The sequence below is a fragment of the Petaurus breviceps genome, unplaced genomic scaffold (assembly GCF_028583685.1).
Source record: "Petaurus breviceps papuanus isolate PSGF00001 unplaced genomic scaffold, PetGlider_PUasm1.0 78, whole genome shotgun sequence".
NCBI classification, from domain to species: domain Eukaryota; kingdom Metazoa; phylum Chordata; class Mammalia; order Diprotodontia; family Petauridae; genus Petaurus; species Petaurus breviceps.
This window is the reverse complement of record NW_027186502.1, coordinates 2780717-2795134: the sequence shown is the minus strand read 5'-3', so window position 1 is coordinate 2795134 and position 14418 is coordinate 2780717.

Genomic DNA, 14418 nt, shown 5'->3' with positions numbered 1-14418 from the left:
TTGCAGTCTGCAAGAGGAGTAGCAGCTTAGCATTATATCTATATACCACCTCTTAAATGTCCCTGGTCTAGGAGTACAAGTCAGGTTTCAGAAAGTTGTTCCTGATGACTCTTAAGGATAATGGTAGCACTTAGCTTATGCTCTCCAGTTCAGTTCCTTACCAATAAATGTCATTTCTACAAAAAACCATCATGAATAGCCAGGAAGACCTGAGTTCAAATTTAGCCTCAGACATGCTGTGTGCCTCAGTTTCTTTGGTAAAATGAGCTGGAGAAGAAAATGGCAAACAACTCCAGCATCTTTGACAAGAAAACCTTGATGGGCCACTACAGACCCTGGGGGTCATAAAGAGTTGAATATAAGTGAATGTCATAACAACAATAACAATGAGGACTAAGAGTTGGAGATACAAAAAAAGGCCAAAGATAGTCCCTGCCCTCTATGCCATTGGGAGGCAAAGAAATAAGCTTTAGTGGAGGTGGAAATATACACAGATCATTCATCTCCCCACTTCATCGTTCTCCTCTCCCTACCTTGTAGAGTAGAGTGTCCCCTAAGGCCCTGTTGTTTTAGGCTCTCTTTCTACACTCTCTCTACTGGCAATCCCATCTAGGCTCAGCTTCATTTTTTCAGTTCTATTCAGATTAAATCATGTCCAACCCCAACCCTCCAAGTGCATGCTGAATATCCCCACCTGGACATCCCATCGGCATGTCAAGTTCCACGTGTTCAAAGCCGAGCCCGTTCCTTTCCTCGGTAAATGTGCTCATTTTCTCGAATTCCTTGTTTCTCTTCTCTACTACCCTTCCCCCTTCAAAATGTGCCATGTTGTATTCTTCATTCTCCATTAAACACAGCCGATCAGTTGCCAAGTCCTGGCAATTATACCTTCAATTTCTCTTATCCTTCCTAGTTTTGCACTCACACACTATCATCCTGGTTTTGGCTCTGTCTCTCACCTCTCACCTAGAATACAGTAACAGCATCCTAGCTAGTCACTCTGCCTCTTTCCAAGCAACCTTTCACATACAATCATTGTATAAGATATGGGTCTAATCAGATCATTACCCAGTTCAAAAAACTTCGGTGGCTCCCTTTGCCTCCAGAATAAAATACAAAAGCCCTTCACGTGGCATTGGGTGTCACAATCTGACTTCAATCTACTTTTCCAGTTTTGTTTTACCTAACTTCCAGTCACAAATTCTGTGTTCTGGCCAAACTGGAATACTCACTGTGCTCTGACCTAGACCTATGCCCTCTCACCTCCACACATTCACAAATGGCATCTGTCTCCTTGATCATCTCTGCTTTTTGAAATTCTTCTTTTCGCTCAGAGCCTAGATCAGATGCCTTCTCCATGAGAACTTCATCTCTGATCTCTCCAGATGAAAGTGACCTATTTCTCCTCAAATTGTTCTGAAGAACTTCATCTTTGCCCCATTTTATACCCTGCCTTCAACCAATCATATTTGTTTGCCTTATCATATCCTGCAGTAGACTATCAGCCCCTTGCAGGCAGGAACCATCATTTTTTTTTATCTTTGTCTTGCTAATGCTGGTGAACTACTCCAGTCTCTTTGCCAAGAAAACCCCAAAAGGGATCATGAAGAGTTGGACATGATTGAAAAAACAACCCAACAACAGCAATATTGCTATTGCTGAACACAATGCTCTTCATATAATAGATATTTAATGTGTCTTTAACTGAATAAACATCTTCAAAGAATTAGACTTTAAAGACATATTTTATATTAAATCTATTCTACATAATTTAATCTTCATTTGATTATGCCGTAGGCCATTCTGTATTTTGCCATACCACTAATTAGTCATTAAGAACATCAATTATCATTGTACATCATGTCAAAAACACATTTGTTATTAGATTTCTGGTTAGTAAGTGCCTTGGCGCTAACCAAATGGGAAAAGGAATGAATGAAAAAATACACATTCTTGCCCATGCAAATTTGCATAGTCATCACAATATTTCACAGAATTCTTCACAAAACTGGAGTTATTGACATCACAGACTTAGGAATGTGCATTAGTATAAATAAGTCAGAGGCATAAACCATTTTCTATTAAAAATAAATTTAAAACTGAGCTAAGTTGTCATAATTATAATAATACACAATCATTTTATTAGTAATAAATTTCTAGCTTTTACTTTGTAAGTTTAAAGTCTTGTAATAACACAGAAAGTAGTGAATGTCAGGGCAGCCAGGTAGCACAGCAAGTAAGAGCACCGGCTCCAGTGTTGAGAAGACCTGGAGATCGAATCCTGGGCTCAGACACTTAGCACCCACCCAGAAGTAATAACTGGCCGTGTAACCTTGAGCAAGTTACTTAACCCCAATTGCTTAGGGGTGGCCAGGTGGCTCAGTGAGTAAGAGCACCGGCTCCAGTGTTGGGACGACCTGGAGATCGAATCCCGAGCTCAGGCGCTCAGCACCACACCCAGAAATAACTGGCCGTGTAACCCTGAGCAAGTTACTTAACCCCAATTGCTTAAAATTAAAAAAAAAAAAAAGGAAAGTAGTGAATGTCAAAATGAATATCATAAAGCTATTTTTTTTTTAACAAGGGGAGAAAGTTCTTTATTTGTAATCAAGGTTAATTTAAGAGATGTTATCCATGGCTGGTTTTGGCCAGTACCCTAATGGATGTAAAACAAGAAAGCAAGGTTATTTGGGCTAGAAAGGCCTATCAAAAAAAAGGATAATTATGAAATATTTCAAAATTATTTTTGGTGAAAGTAAAAGAAAAAAATTAAAGGATAAACTTAGTTTTGGGGAGCATTTTTGTCCAGGGCCAAACATAATAAGTTTTGAAATATTGATCTTGATGAAACAGAAAGGATTTTTTCTTTTTCTTTTTGGAGGACAATTGGGGTTAAGTGACTTGCCCAAGGTCACACAGCTAGTTTTTTTTTTTTTGTTAAGTGTCTGAGCCCAGATTTGAACTCACATCCTCCTAACTCTAGGGCCAGTCCTCTATTCACTACACCACCTAGCCGCCTGCAGATTTTTTTTTTTAAGAAGAGGAAAAATGCATGGCATAATGCCTGGTACGTTGTAAGTGTTTAATAAATGTTAACTTACTTGGTGAAATATTAACAGGGATATGATTCCTAGATGATTTTTTTCCAATTTGTTTCACCATTTGCAACTCCCTCCCAATTTAAAAATACTATAAACAAATTCTTCATTAATTGAATTTCTCTCAAGACTCAAGAGAAGCATAAAAAAGTAAATTGGAAAGAGAAATCATAAGGGATTCAATAAGGTTAAACTGTTCATATTTCTACATGAGCAGATGGTGATTGTAATTTTTTCATCATTAAGGCAGTTAGAAGGAGTATACATAGACAGAGGGTATGGGTGTGAGTTGAATATGATGGGATAATTATCTAAAAAATAAAATTAAGGGGTGAGAAAGAGTACTGGGAGAAAGGGAAAGGCAGCAGTAGAATGAGGGGAAATAATCTCACATGAAAGAGGTGCAAAAGAGCTTGTATGGTGAAGGGGAAGATGGGAGACTTAGGGAGCACTTGAACATACTCTCATCAGAATTGGCTCAAAAAGGGAATAAGATACACACTCAGTTGTGTATAGAGATCTATCTTATTCTACAGAAAAATAAGAAGGAAAAGGGATAAGAAAAGGGGGTAGAGCTGATAGAAGGGGGTGTAGATTGGTGGAAGCAGTAGTCAGAAGCAAAATATTTAGGGGGAAGGACAGAGTGAAAAAAGAGAGAGTTTAGGATAAACAGGGAAAATAAGATAGAGGGAAATACACAGTGAACTAACTATGAAAAAATTTTTACAGTAAGTTTCTCGGATAAAAGCCTTGTTTCACAACTATATAGAGAACTGAGTCAAATTTATAAAAATAAAAGACATTCCCCCAATTGATAAACATTCAAAGATTATGAGCAAGCAGTTTTCAGATGAAGAAATCAAAGCTATCTATAGTCATATAAAAATGCTCTTAATCACTATTGATTAGGAAGATGCAAATTAAAATAATTCAGAGGTACCACCCTGTACCTATCAGATTGGCTAATATGAAAGAAAAGGAAAATGACAAGTGTGAGAGGGGATATGTGAAATTGAGACACTAATGTACTGTTGGTGAAGTTGTTAACTGATTCAAATATGCTGGACAACAGTTTGGAACTATGCCCAAAGGGCTATCAAACTGTCTATATCCTTTGACCTAACAATACCACTACTAGGTCTGTATCTGTAAGGGTTATGGGATTTAAAGAATCTTCCATGCCCCATTGGACTTGCTGAAGTAGCAGGAAGGGGTGGGGCAAGAGGAAGCGGAAGCCAAGCTAGAGTTCCTGTGGTGGCTAGCAGTGGCAGCGATGGCGGCGGCGGCGGCAGCAGCAGCATCAGAGGCAGCGGCAGCAGAAGCGTGAACCCCTTTTTGAGTCAGCCAGAATTTCTGCTAAGGACTCCTGCTGAGGACTTCCAGGGGCCAGAGCTGCTGGGAGCACACTTCTTGGACGCTGAGTGGGGAGAGGAGGACCTTTGCCTGAGGTAGCCAGTTCTGTTTTAAAGGCTTGAGAATGTGGGTGCTTTCTACTTTATCTGCCTGTGCCAATTTCATAACTACTCTGATGGCTTTGACTTTCTGGTTTTGGGACTCAGTCATTTGGTGTTTTAATAAATGTTCTCTCTTTATCCCCCATATAGAAAACCTGATATATTTTGTGATTAACAACTACATCAGCATATCTATAATTGCCATAGGCATTGTGAATATTTCATTGCTGATATAGTATCCCAAAGAGATTTTTTCTTAATGGAAAGAAAAAGGACCTATATGTGCAAAAATATTTCTAGCAGCTCTTTTTGTGGTAGCAAAGAATTAGAAAGTGAGAGTATGCCCATCAAGTGGGGGAATATTATTGTGCTATAAGAAATGACAAGCAGGATGCTCTCAGAAAAGCTTGGAAAGACTTATATGAACTGATGCAAAGTGAAATGAACAGAACCAGGAGAACATTGTACACAGTAAGAGCAATTTTGTATGATGATCAAGTGTGAATGACTTAGCTATTCTTAGCAATAAAATGATCTAAGACAATTCCAGAGGAATTGTGATGAAAAATGCTATCCACCTCCAAAGAAAGAGCTGACAGAGACTGAATACAGACAGAAGCATACTTTTTTTACTTTATTTTTCTTGGGGGTTTTGGGGGGGGGAGTCTATTTTTTCTTTCACAACATGACTAATATGGAAGCATGTTTTGCATGACTGCACATGTGTAACATATCAAATTGCTTGCCTTCTCAATAAGGGGGGTGGGGAAGGAGGGAGAGAATTTGGAGCTCAAAAATTTTTTTAATGAATGTTAAAAATTGTTTTTACATTGTAACTGGGAAAAATAAAATATTAAAAAACATACATTTCTTTAAACAAAAGATACCATAATTTTCCTATCTTCCTTCCTTAGCTATTTCAATGTCAAAGACAAACTGGGGGTAGTAATGAAATAAATATAAGTGAAATAAATAAGGTTTTGTACTGTATTTTCAAAAAAATACCACCAGAGTCTGGCAATAAGAGATGAATAGCAAAGATAGGAAAGTGGACTTACCTTCTCAATTTAGCTTTTGTTTAGTCCCCTAGCTTTATTTTCATGCTAGTCATCTTGGGAATGAAACAAGACTTAATTCCTCAGTCTCCACTTAATTCCTGTGGAATTTTATGGAAGTAGGATTCCCAGAATAGGTTTTGGGAACCCATGCACACAACAGAGATGTAATGGGAGTTATAAGAAATAACCTAATCCTAAATTAGAGAGTTCTGGGATCATGCTCTTGAAATTAACATCAAATTAGAATCAACACTCCACAGGAGAAAGAATGCTCAATCTGGAATGATGGGACCTGGGTTTGAATCCCAGCTCTACCACTTACCACCTTGTAATGTAATTCCAAGCAAAGGCAACTTTCCAAGGTTCAAAATACCTGCATAGGTGCTCTCCATTTTATTCAGTGACAAATTAAGAACAGAGGGAATCAAAATATGACATAATTCAAAATACAGCATTTACCAAGTGTGATTAAATAATTCCAAGTACTACCTGATTTAATTAAGTATTTCCCCACCCCTGGACATTACATTCATTTAATCAATCACAAATTCTCTCTTCTAAATACTACTCCACCCCTAGGCTGTACCTTCATTTAGTTCATCACAAAGCCCCTCTTCTCAAATGGAGATTAGTTTCCAATCATAAGTAAAGTACATTCATTTGTTCAATCACAGAACAGAAAAAGGTCAAAAGTTCCCCACCCTTGGATCACAATTGAATCTTACCCCAGAGTTACAACAAGCTTAAGCAAAGCACTTAATACCCAAATGGAGGTCTTTTCTTCATCTTGACAGAGGCAAGTTCTCAGCAATCTTTGTTCCTGGGGAGACAAAGCTTAGCAAGGCCACAAGACACATTGCCAGTCTCTTCATTAATTCATTCTCTGTCTGCAGAACAGTCCTAGGTCCCCTGAAAACATTAGCAAAACCTCTTCCAGGATTTCTGTAAACATACAACAAGAAAATCCTTCTTCAGGGCTTTGGAACCAACAGCAAGGTTCCAAGACCTCTGCAACAACAGCACTCACTGTCCTTCACCAGTGGACAGTATTCACTCTCTGTCTGCAGAACAGTCTCAGTAGCTCTGAACCAACATCTACATTCCCAAACTTCTGCAACAACAGGGCTGTCTTTCACCAGTGGACAAATCTGGCAAAACAACATCAAAACAGACAGACAAAGTACCAGCAGAACAGCCATGTCTCCTCAGTCCTTGGCAGCTCTGGGTGGCAGCTCTCAAAAGTCCTGGGCAATTCAAAGTGGCCCTCAGCAATCCTCTCAGTCTCTCTCTGCCTCCAAGATACTGCTTCCAAAAAGTTCTTCTTCCTCTCTCTTGTGTCTCTCCAAATTTATGTCACCAGCTCCTCCCGGTTCAGCCCTCTCTTTTCATGTCAACAAGTCCATCCCACAAGTGGGATTAACAAGTTCTGGGTTTTAACACAATCAAACCAAAAACCAAGCCAATACAGGGGAATCTTTAAATTACATTACTATTACACACCTGTGTGACCCTGGGTAAATTATTTTACTTCTCTAGACCTCAAATTTCCTCATCTTTAAAATGAGGAGATTGGACTAGATGACCTCTATGTTCCTTCCCTTCTAACTCTGAATCTAATGAGCCTATAAACCAGTGAGATAAATGGATTTTTTTTCTTTTAAGAAAAGACTTGATTATAGCTTGAGGACCAAAGAGTGTCAGACTTTCCCTAGACCAAAAAACTTTGTAGCCATATTAGTGAACCCAGAAGATGGTCTTGATAAGCTGAAGCCCCAGCAGGTGCTAGAAGAGAGAAGCCTGTAATATATAAAACCAGCAGAGACAATGGGACTGTCAGCAAAAGCAAGGATGTAACACCTACAAGAGAGGATGGAATAGGGTGATAATACTACCAGAGGACAGTGGCTATTGCTCAGTATTAGAATTGTGAGCTGCTTTGGTTGCATGTGCTTATTGGTCATATATATGGTATGTATGTGCTTTCTGCCCCCAGAATCTAGCCACACGTGTTTCTTATATGTGCACGGTCCATGCTTTTCCTCCATTACTTATGTTCTTTGCATGTATGCCCTGGAATGACTAGTGAAAAGCTATCTTCCATATGTACATGTACATGCATCCATTGAGGAATCTTTTGCATTTTTGTTATGCTGTCTGGTTAAATGTCTTGAAAGGGGCCTCCCTGGATCAAGTAGTTTCTTCTTTTACGACCTGAAGCCCAAGGCCCCTTGGTACGGGATTCTTTCCTCCTTGCTGGCCCAAAGAGTACCACAAACCTGGGATAGCTTTTTTGGCAGCTGATAAGGGGCCCCTGATGCCATATCACTCAACTGAAGATATTGTCTCCAAATTTACCAGCTGGTTGCCAGATCTGGTAACATTTTTCTCAATTCTCATTCTTCTTGAGCTCTCCATAATGTCTGATACTATTAATCACCCCCCTTTCTTGAATACCCGCTCTTCTCTAGTTTTTTTCTTGGTTATCCTCCTGCCTATCTGATCTCTCCTCAGTCTCTATAATGTAATGCCAAGGAAAGGCAACTTCCCAAGGTTCAGAATACCAGCATAGGTGCTCTCCATTTTACTCAGTGACAAACCAAGAACAGAGAAGATCAAAACATGACATCATTCACAATACAGCATTTACTAAGTGTGATTAAATAATCTCCAAGTACTACCCCACCCCAGGACCTTCCAATCATTCAATCAATTACAAAGTCCTGGTTCTAAATACTACTCCACCCCTAGGCTGTACCTTCATTTAGTCCACCACAAAGCCCCTCTTCTCAAATGGAGATTAGTTTCCAAACATAAGTAAAGTACATTCATTTGCTCAACCATAGAACACAAAAAGGTCAAAAGTTCCCCACCCCTGGATCACAATTGAATCTACCCCAGAGTTACATCAAGTTTAAGCACAGCACTTAATACCCAAATGGAGGTCTTTTCTTCATCTTGACACCAGGCAAGTTCTCAGCAATCTTAGTTCCTGGGGAGACAAGGCTTAGCAAGGCCACAAGATACATTGCCAGTCTCTTCATTAATTCATCCTCTGTCTGTAGAACAGTCCTAGAACCCCTGAAAACATTAGCAAAACCCTCTCCCAGGATTTCTGTAAACATACAACAAGAAAATCCTTCTTCAGGGCTTCTGAACCAACAGAAAGGTTCCCAGACCCCTGCAACAACAGCACTGTCCTTCACCAGTGGACAGTATTCACTCTCTGTCTGCAGGACAGTCTCAGGGCTTCTTAACCAAAAGCCAGGTTCCAGGACTTCTTCAACAACAGGACTGTCTTTCACCAGTGGACAAATCTGGCAAAACAACATCAAAACAGACAGACAAAGTACCAGCAGAACAGCCATGTCTCCTCAGTCCTTGGCAGCTCAGGGGGCAGGTCTCAAAAGTCCAGGGCAATTCAAAGTGGCCCCCAGCAATTCTCTCAGTCTCTCTCTGCCTCCACGAGGTGCTGCTTCCAAAAAGTTCTTCTGCCTCTCTCTTGTCTCTCCAAATCTGCGTCACCAGCTCCTCCCAGTTCAGGACTTTCTTTTCACATCAACAAGTCCATCCCACAGGTGGGATTAACAAGCTCTGGGTTTTAACACAATCAATTTGAAAACCAAGCCAATACAGGGGAATCTTTAATTGCCATTACTATCACAATCTCCTCCGTTGACTCATCATTCATGACCCAACTCATGACTCCCATGTACCCCAAGGCTCTTTCCTGAGTCCTCTTATCTCTCTGAATTCTTCAGATAGCCTTATCAGAAACCATTGATTTAAATATGTCTATGAAGAAGACCCTAAGATCTGCCTGAGCTCTGATCTCACATCACTACGAGTTCCCTATTGGACATTTTGAGTGGGATGAGCTGGACGTTTGTAGACATTTCTTTGCCTCAGATCTCTCCTCTCTCTTGTCTTATTCTCTATCCATAGCTGCCAGGGTGATTTTCCTAGGGCATGAGGAGCAAGTGACTCCACTGTTTGGGGAATTTTCATGTCACTATATTGATTCTAAGGTCAGACACAGACTCATCTATTTGGTATCTAGGGCCTTACACTACCTGAAATCCAGCCTACATTGCCAGACATTGTATTGCTCTGCTTTATGTGCTGCACAGTCCAGTCCAAATAGCCCTCTTGCTGTTCTTTCATATAACATTCCATTTTCCATTTCCATGTTTTTTCCTCACAGGCTGTGCCCCATACCTGTAATGAACTCCCTCCTCACCCATGCCTCTTAGAAGCCCTACTTTCCTTAGTTTAAGCATGGCCACTCCTGCCTAAAAAAAATCTGTTATATCTAGACATTAATTTTATATATTTTCTTCCTGTCCACAACATTAGGAGAATTTACCTAAAAGGAGACAAATTCACCCCTGGGATCTGTTTAGTTTTAGCTTCCTGGTCATTTAGGGGCATAAAAAGTCCCAGCCACCTCTCAGATCTGGTGGGTGCCTATGGCACAGAAGTCACCATACCCCCTGATGATCTGACCAGAAACACAACTTCCAAATGGAGAAAAAAGAGGGAGGAGGGGAACCTGTCTAGGGACTAAGTGCCAGTGTATCCTCATATATCTTTGCTGTGTTAGGACAAAGTACAAATCCTTGTGTAAATGTTCAAAGAGATGAATGTCTCATCTTATCACCAAATAGAACCTGAACTAAAAGAATGCTAGGGTTAGTGTCCTGCCTCCAATATTTGGTGTAGTTTTGACCAATGGGGACAAAATTAGATGGCCTCATGGCCCACGCTGTGAATGGGTTAGGGGAAGAGATCTGTAAACACAGAGGAAGAAAGACTTGCAAAGATGAAGGAGGGTGGGGTGATCATACAGAGAGACTTTGCATGGCTTCCTGTCCCCAAAGCCTCCCTGATCACATGTGGGGAAGGGGGGAGGTTCTACTCTCTGGGACAAGGAGCAGGATCCTTCCCAGGCAGCATGATGAGCTTAGTGGGTGCTGGAGGTGGCTGCCCAAGAGGGTGATGAAAGTGCCACGTCCATCATTTCTTGATCACTATTGACTGTTCTGTATAAATTGGAATGACAGCGTAAGACTGAAAGTAAACTGGACCAGATCATTCAGCAGCGAGAGACAAGAGGTCTCTTCCTTTTTTTCCTTTATTTATTATTTTATTTTTCCCTAGTTACATGTAAAAACGATTTTTAACATTCACTTTTAAAACTTTGAGTTCTAAATTCCCTCCCTTCCTTCCTCTCTACCCCTCCCTCATTGAGAAAGCAAGTAATTCAATATAGACTATACATGTGTAGTCATGCAAAACATTTCCATAACAGTCATGTAGTGAAAGAAACATAGACCAAAAAAAAAAAAAGACAAGAGACAGAGAGACACAGAGAGAGAGAGAGGGAGAGACAGAGAACAGAGACAGAGAGAGGGACAGAGAGAGTAATCTCTTCTTGGCACTTGGCAATGATAGCTGAGAGGCTTCTAATAGAGCTAATGACTCTTGCTAAGACAAGAGTCAAGAGACAGGAGAGCAGACTTGGAGTGGGGACAGAGGAACTCCCAATTTGGTAAAGAAGTTCCAAGCTTATCCTATCACTGAGAGGCTAAGGGTGACTCCCCACCCTGGGGGGAACATGCAATGGGAATAGGCACTCTGGGAATGGAAGGAAGAGCCCATGGGCAGGAGATGACTCCATTCCCTGGAGGAGCTTTGAGTATAGCTCCTGAAACCCCTGGTTGATAAGAAAGCAATTGATAGAGGGCTTGTAAAATTGTACAGGAAAATTCAGCATGAAGGCATGAAGAGGGGCCCTTTACCCTTGGAGCAATTTGACTCATTTAGATGAGGCCACACTAGGCAGGTAGTCTATGGAGAGAAGGGGTATTATGGGCTCAGTATCTGTGGGGGCCTTCTCAGCAACCTTTAAGCATGTTATTATGAGTAGGGCCAAATGGAAACTCTTCCCATTAGTAACACCAAGAAATATCAAGTTCCTAGAGAGGCTGAAAGATATCTCTTCTCTAGCAATGAAGGAAGTTTCATTATACTGTCTCCCCTTAAACAGTCCTGGCTTACCTGTGAGTAAGGCAGGTGACACCTGGCAGATTTCATTGGACCACAGAGAGATGAACAAAGCCATCATATCTATCTCTACAGCTATTCCTGACCTTGTAGCCTAGGCCCAGGGCAAGTGGTATGAGGTTATCAATCTTGCCAATTTTTTTTCCTTCTCTTTTCCTATGGCTAAGACTAGTTAAAAATAGTTTAACCTTGATCATTCTTCCCTAGGGTCACCTGAACTTTTCCTCATACTGCCACATTATAGTAGGTAGGGACTTGAAAGAAGTCTCCCTTCCTGAGGCCATTCAGGTGAGGTCCACCACACTGATGACATAATGCTGACCTGGCCAGATGCTGCCACAGTGGCATCAGATAGTGGTCTCTATGGTGGGAAATCAACCCAAAGAAAATCCAGAATCAATCTACTCAGAACTATTGACATTCACTTCCCCATGATCTGGAAGCCTGAATACTTACTGGACTCTTTAGGTTTTAAAGAATTCACATTTCCCATATGAGTATCTTGATGGTCCCAGTTTACTGAATTACCCTTGAGTCTACATTTTTCAGTTGGAACCCAGACTAGACTATAGCCTTGGGACCTGGCAGACATGCCAGCCAGCACTATGGCTATTTGGCACACACTCTCTCTCTCTGTGTGGGCTGTTATGACACCATGGCCCATGTTTGTGGAGGTCTATGTCCATAACAATCATGTTGAGTGAGTGAAGCCTTTGGCAGGCACCAGGAAGTGGCCAGAACAAGCTACTGTTGGCATCTGAAGCCCCAACTTCTCCAGAGCAACCGCTCATTACATTGCTTTTGAAAAGTAGTTGCTTGTCTCTTACCAGGCCATAGTTGCTACTGAGCATATGGTGTACATTTTGTCCAAAGTTACCCTGTTATAAGTTGGGTGATATAAGATAGTCTCTCTGACAAGATGGGTAGAGTTTCTACAGGAGGCTTCTGTTGCTAAATGGAAATGGGTACCTCTGGCCTATGAGACTGAAGCCTCTAGTCCAGACCCTAGAACTGCCTCTTCTGCTGGCCCTCAACCCATCCCCAACTGGAAAAATGGCACTGTCCCTTCTCAGGTCAAGAGGTTTGCCCCTGTTAATCAATAGCTATATCATTATGCATTTGACTGCCCAGGTCAGGTGTCTAACCTCCCAGAGGGCATATCTGTGACATCACTGCTATCTGGAGAAGGGAAAGAGTCTTTGGTCAATCAATCATTCAATACACATTTTTTAAGTTCCTATTTTGTGCCAGGCATTGTGCTAAGTTCTGTGTATAAAATTTTAAAAAGAAAGACTGTCCCTGCCCTCAGGGAGCTTATAGAAAAAAATGATACCCCAAAGGAAGCTGAAAAAGGAAGAAGGGAGAAGTTCCCAGGCCCAGGGGCATGATGGAATCCAAACTTAGGGATATAAGCTGGTGGGAAATGAAAAGATGGCTGGCCTGGGAGCCCCCCATAAATGGAAGCAGTGGGAGAAGTTCTTGTGTCCACTCTCCAGCCTCTTGGAGGAGCAGAGGAGCAGAAGGTAGTGAGGGCACCGATGAAGTGAGAGTACCAAAGCCGATGCAATCTTATAGAATGACAAGTTTCATAATGATGAGGTTTTATGGGGGCAGGATGGAATCCAGTACAAGGAGTGCAAGGTAGTGGGAAATAAGTCTTGTCCAGTGATTTCTGGGATCCAATATCTAGTAAGGCTTACCTGTTGAGAATGGACTGCTTTGGGACATAATTCTGGCTGAGCATTCCCAGGATAGATTTACTGTGGCCTCAAGGTCCTTGACCCCTCATAGGGGACAATAAGGGAGACACAGCTTCCCTTAACCCAATGGGTCAATCAAATTTTGCTGACAGCTTTGTTGCTTTTCAGGGAAAAAATAGCCTAACCTTTTTTTGGGGGGAGAAGAGAGAACCCTAGAAGATAGTGGTCCCATTATTACTTGCCTAGTTAAAGCAGCAAGGCCCCCTGACGGGGATGTGATAGATGATTAGCTGGACCCCTACTTTATTGGACCCCAATTTTATTCCAAACAGTTTTAATCAGTTTGATATGATTCCATAGGCATGATAATTATAAATTCTGATAGGCCTCAGAGCTGTGAACTGCAGATTGTAAGTTCACTTGCTAAATCATAGGACATTAGCTAAAGGACCCTCACCCTTGTTTTCCCTTGTGTTATGGTGACCAAGCCCAGAATGGCAGAAGTGACTCAATTACGTGGAAAGGCCCCCTCCACATATTTTTATTGCCCTCTGTCCCTTGTCATTCCTCCATTGTCCAATATTCAGAGATGATCATAAGCACTTGGCCAGTGAGTGACACTGGTGGCCATCATTTCTACCAGCCCATAGATGTGCTCATCAGCTTATAGGACCTCCTGAAAGGTCAAGGTAGGTCTGTTAAGGTATGTTCACTGCTGTTTGTCAACCAAGGAATTTTATATTTTGTGTAGACCCTCTCAAGGGCAAGGTCTATCCACCAATAAGATTCTGTAATTTTGGTCTGTTTCACCTGTATTGTACAGGTATCAAGCACTATGCAACTAAGGCCCTGGAGGAAAGAGGCATCTCAGATCATGAGGGAGATCTGAGGTCTGCTTCATTAGAGGAGACCAAGGACTTTTTAATAAAGTGCCATCAGCTCAGAGCTCTGCCTCAAGGAGGGAGGTCGGGGATGTTGGGGGGGGGGGGAGTGGTTCTTGTACATTGGACAATTTTGAAGATCCCCTCAGGGAATCCTACAGTCC